This window comes from Euphorbia lathyris, chromosome 4 (assembly GCF_963576675.1).
Source record: "Euphorbia lathyris chromosome 4, ddEupLath1.1, whole genome shotgun sequence".
Classification (NCBI taxonomy): domain Eukaryota; kingdom Viridiplantae; phylum Streptophyta; class Magnoliopsida; order Malpighiales; family Euphorbiaceae; genus Euphorbia; species Euphorbia lathyris.
The window spans coordinates 32,083,107-32,089,332 of record NC_088913.1 but is presented as its reverse complement, the minus strand read 5'-3'; positions in this window follow the sequence as shown (position 1 = coordinate 32,089,332).

Below are 6,226 nucleotides of genomic sequence, written 5' to 3'. Positions count from 1 at the left end.
CAATACGCGGGGCATATCAACCACCACGCGAGGCGTGTGACACATGTCAGAAATGATAAGCCTAATCCTGAAAGTCAGACTGCATGGTCTCCTAGAGTCAACTGCTCCTACGCGCGGCGTCCCACCTTACATGCGGGGTGTGTAAGGAAGTTCTGCTACTTAAAAGACTCGGAAACTTATTTACGCGAGGCGTGCTTCAGCTACGCGGTGCGTAAAAGACCCAATTCAAGCAATAAAATCTCATAAACTCAACCACGCGAGGCGCACCCCAGCCCATGCGAGGCGTGGTTGAGATAACAAGATCTGGATTTGGTCCACATGCAGGAGATTTCTGACGGAATGGGAAAATACGCGGGGCGTACTCCACCATACGCGAGGCGTATCATGGGAAATCTGTAGAAAATCATGTTCCTCCATACTTGTATTTTGTGAAATTACAACTCTACCCCTAGCTTGATGTGTATAAATAGGAGTGACTAGCACTCATTTAGACAACCTTGGAACCTTAGACCAAGCTTTTGTTATACAATTCTTAATATAGTTCTTGTTAGATAGTTTGAGATTTTCGTTTACATAGCAATTCTCTTCCACCTTGAGAGCTTGTTCGTTGATTCTGGCATCCCGTCAAAGTTCCATTCCATCTCCGTTCACCAAGCTCGAAAGCTCCATCTCCAGGTCCTAAGAGACGGCCTTGAGTCCGGTTAGCTAGTTCCGATGGTGGATTCTTCCCTTTTCACTTGCTAATTAGCTTGTACTCTTCCTATGTACTAAGCTTGGTTGTATTTCATATTTACATTCTCCATATTTATAACTTATGATTCATAATCTCTTTTTCTATATTTGTGTTGATGTTTGCTACTTGTTTTGATACTCATAATTGATTATTGTGTAGGAGAACGCGATTTTCGACGCCATTCGGGCTATCTTTAGGGATTCATATAGGTGTTGCCCTACCGGAAGTGACGCTTTCGAAACCGTAGGAATTGACAAACCACGGAACTTACGGGCCCTAATTTCTGGTCCCAAGCATTAGACACGCCATGACTAGGAACCACGTAGTCTAAGTACTTCACGGATTGGTCACACTACACGTAGTCGTCATTGCAAGAGTAAATCATTAACCTTTATATATTGAGAGTCATTGTTTGTCATATTTATAACTTATCGCCTTCCATATCATTTCATAGAGTTTTTTTATATAAATTTGTCTCACCCGTAGTTAGGAGTAGTTTGTAGTTGTTCCCCGAATCAACTCAAAGTATTCACCGCTTAGATAACATATAAAACCGAGTCGTTTAATACTTGTAGTTATAAATCCCGTGGATTCGATACCCGGTCTTAACCGGATTATTACTTGATACGACGGGGTACATTTGCCCCTAAGTAGTGGCGTCTAGTAGAGATAGAGCATTTAGAAAGATCACATCCATAGTCGTAACGCACTTATCATAATATACATTTCGTCGTCGTTTAAGAAAGCTCTACCCGTACGTACGCCCCATCAAGTTTTTGGCGCCGTTGCCGGGGATTTATAATTTCTTGCAGTATTAGACAAAAACGTTTTATTGTTAGTCTAAGCATTATTTTTGTATAAATTGTTTATATATACTTTTTATATATACTTTTCACTAACAATATTCTTCCTTGTTTATAATCTATTTCATTTATTTATGCACACCCGATCCCGGAGTGATATTCTCGTTCCTATTGATCTTGAAATTGAACGTACTCTTTGTAGGATTCGGAGAGAGAAAATGGAAAACCTCAACAATGAAGCTAACCAACCCGAGGTCAACCAAAGGCCGCCGGTGCAACCCGTGAACAACAACCGCAATGGTGGAGGCAATGACATGCGCTCAATGATGGAGATTCTTGCTCCGCACCGTCCTCAAAACCGCAACGGAATCGTTGCCCCCACCATCCCGGCCAACACATATGAAATCAAGACTAGCATGATCCAACTCATCCAACAACTTGGCCAGTTCAGAGGAGAACCTCATGAAAACCCTAACGAACATTTAGATAAATTTCTTATGTGTGCCGAAACTTCTCGGCAAAACGGTGTACCGGTTGAGGCCATCCGACTAAAGTTGTTTCCTTTCTCTTTGACAGGACAAGCGTTGGAGTGGTTGCACTCGTTGGAGGCGGGTTCGATTACATCATGGGTGGAACTTGAGAAGGAGTTCCTTTCTTACTACTTCTCGCCCCCCAAGACGGTTAAGTTGAGGAACGATATCACTACCTTTCGGCAGCTCGAACACAAAGCCCTTCATGCGGCTTGGGCAAGATTCCGAAAGTTGCTTCGAAGCTGCCCGCACCACGATATCCCTAAGCACGATTTGGTAAGCACTTTTTTTTATCACGGATTAACACCTACTAATCGTGCCACCGTGGATTCCACAGCAGGTGGGGACCTGTTTAGGAAGTCGGCCAATGAAGCATACGAGCTCATCCATAAGCTCGCAAGGAAAAGCGTACAGTGGAAAGAAGATCGGCTTGCCGGACCTTCGCGACATCTAACGTTCGCCGTGGAGAAAGAGGCTCCGAAAAGTTCCATGGCGGAAATAAATAAAAAACTTGACGCTTTGATAGCCCAATTGAGCCTTAACAAAGTTGCATAGGTCCTGATATGCAATCATTGTGGTGGAGACTATGACAGACTTAATTGCCAAGCCGGTAGCCCTTTCGCCGGCGACACCGAAAATGTAAGTTATATAGGAGGCAATGGCAATCAAAGGTACAATCCTAACCCGAACTCCTACTCACACCACCACAATAATAATAACAGCGGATGGAGGCCTCGGTACCAACACCCTAACTTGTCGTATGGCAATAATAATAATGTGTTGAGGCCCCCATCCGACTTTGATCAAGAATATCGGGAAAACGGGTTAGGGCAATCACAAACCATACCCGGTAATCGGAACACACCACCTCCCAATAATGTGCATGGCCAGTCCGTAACATCCTTGTTAAAGGATATCTTAACCCGTCTGGCCGATAGTGAGGTGTTTTGCAGGGACCTTAGCCGCCAGGTAGCCCATTTGAATCGTCAGCAACAGGAGAGGCCATTAGGAACCCTCCCGGCAAACACCGAGCAGAACCCGTGGGGCAAAAATAGGGTGTCCGGACAGGCGATAACGCTCCTAAATAGTAGAAGTTTGGACTCGTCGAGTTCCAACTCGGACAGCCTGTAGTAAGCTGCTGCAAGAGAAAGTCGAGCTACTCCAACTCTAAACATAGCATCGGTTTGAATTTCTCAAACCTCTTGTCTATATGTATCATAATGTTTACTTATTTTTATTTTCCTCTCTTTTCTGTTATTTTTATTTCTCTTTTTTTTATTATTTAATATTATTTTTATCTTCCTTTCCACCTCATAAATCAAAAGAAAAAAAAATCCCATTTTTAATCCAAAAATAGGCCACGCGGAGCGTATACACCAGTATGCCCCACACAGTTGAATGTCTGTCCCTTTTCCGAAATAAAAAAACGCGTTACGCGGGGTGCCCCTCCTACCACGTCCCGCGTAACCTTCGACGGTTAGCCCCTTTTCAAATAAGCGCCACGTGGAAGGACACGCGGGACGTGCCCTAGGGCACGCCTCGCGTATCCTTGGAGAGTTGCGAATTGCAACTCCCCATGGCAGCCTTTCCCTCTCCCACCTTTCCCATCACTCTCTCCTCTTCCCCAAAAATCTTTCCCACTTCTCCACTCCACCTCTTCTTTCCTCCAATCACCCTTCACCTTTTCAAATTCAAAACTTCCCTCTTCATTATTTTTGTAACCACCCTCTTAATTGTTCATTAAAATAATAAAAACATTAAATAAGCAATTAAAAACCATAAAAATTCAAAAAACTCCTTAAACTCGAAAATTGCTCTTTCCACACGGGGCGTACCTCCATTTACGTCACGCGTCTTCGCCTTTCTCCCACTAATTTACGGCCAGGAGGTGCGATACGTGAGATGTGCTTCCCCGCACGCCCCGCGTGCCGGGCCGTTTTTGTGTCAATTAATGCGCATGAGGTGGGATACGCATGGCGTGGCCTCTTCACGCCCCGCGTACCCCTCTGGGAATCCGAGTTTTACTTGGATTCCTAACTCCTCCCCTATAAATACTCCTCCCTTTTCCCTTCTTCTTCCTCACAACTCATTCTAACTTCCCACACCCTTCCTACACACTCTCTCAATCCCTCACTCACACCATGGCAAGACGAAAACAGGTTGCCGACATGCGCCCCCCATGGTCCACTCAGGCCCGTACCTCTCATACCCACCCCCCGAACGAGAGGAAACACCGCCACTCACCCGCCAATACCAGGCTCCTTTCCATCTTCTCACCGAAGAAGATGCCCAATCCTACCAAACACTCATTGCTGCCTACGTAATGGAACTCCCGTACATCGACCGTAGTGTTCTTAATCGCTATGATGTTAGAGGTGCCTTCGAGGACCGCCTCCGTGCTCTAAATTGGCTCGATCACTATCGGGCACACCACCACGTCTATTCTTCATTAGTCGTGGAGTTCTACACCACCCTAGAATCCAATAATGTTCCCGGAGCCGCCCTCTTCAACTTCCGCCTTCACAACCAACCTTTCTTCATTGACACACAATGGCTCCGCAACCATTTCACACATCAAGCGGGGGAGGGCATCGCACATTGGCCTGAGGGTGTCTCCCCTCGTGATTTTTGGACCTCCATCACCGGGTCCGACGATTACGATATCTCCAACCTCCGCCCAGCATGCATCCGCGATCCAATCCTCAAACTTCTCCACCGCTTCATCTCATTCTACTTCTCGGGGAAGTCCAAGTCCACCAAGGTCAATAAGCACGAGCTTTTGGCCCTTTATTGTTGTGCAAACGGCCTCACCTACGACCTTTCCTACCTCGTGGCCGTCCAACTCCACCACATGCCTACCCACAAACGTGGCAAAATCGGGTTGGGCCATCTTATCACCATCTTCGCCACCTTCGCTCTTGGCGAAGCTGCTTTTGACCGCCTTCCCAGCCTGGAGCAGCGGCCCTTGGAGAAAAATGCCTTCAAATCTCTCAAGCGCCCTACCTCCGACCCGGGTGAGAGTTCAGGGGCAGCCCAACCCCAAGACGACGAGGACGAGGACTCGGACATGGGCCTCAACTTTAGTCCACCCCCCAACCACGACTTCAACGCCATCTACGCTCGGTTGGATATTTTGGAGGACAACCAACGCCATGATCGGGCCCATTTTGACTCGCGCTTCGACGCCCTTGATGCTCGCTTCGACGCCTCCGAGGCTCAAAGGCAAGCGGATAGGGCCAGCTTCGATGCCTTCGCCAACACCTTCTTCGCACATTTCAACATCCACGGCAATCCTCCTCAACCTTAGTTTCCATTTCTTTATGTTTTCCTTTGTTTTGTGTTTTCTTTTCGTGTTTATTTTAATTCGCTTTGTTTTATGAGTTTCTTTTGTTGTTTTTGTTATCTTTTCATGTTTCTATTGTATTTTCCTTTTTATTTTAACATATTTTCCTTTCTATTTCGTTTATTTCCCCTTTTTTCGTGTTCATTTTTCTCCATTCATGCACCAATTAATAACCTTCACGCAGGGCGTACCCCATTTTGCGCCCCGCGTGCCCAGCCATTTTTCTTGTATAACTAGCCCAGAAACTCAAACAAGTAGGGCGCGCCTCTTAGTGCGCCTCGCGTATCTGAGTCTCTGGCCAGAATTGGTTTCAAACGCACCTCCTACGCGGGGCGCCCCGCGGGGCATGCCTCGCGTAGGACCTGACCTTCAAGGGTCCTATTTTTAATTCCATATTTATTTTTGTTTTTGTTTCTCTTTTCTTTTGCGACGTCCTTGGAATAGACGTCATTTTAATGATGCGGAGGGCCGTGCAACCCCGCACTTACCGTTTGTTTTGCACTAACAAAAACAAAAATAAAAATCTAATTTATTGATTCTTAAAAATTTTCCGACACACTACCTCCCTCGGAAATTAATTAAAGTTCTGTTATTTGTTCTTAAATGTAAAAACGTTGACACAAAGGATCGATTTTAGTAAAAAAATTTAGCCTTAATTTTGAAGTTATAGAATTTATGCAAAGCCAAGGTCCGTACTAAACAAAAGCATTGAGTCCTAACCCAAAGGTCATCTCTATAATGAAATTTAAAAAGGCAATAAAAACGGGATAGTTGAAAATTTGACGAGAACTTGAACGTACACAATTTAACCTGAATT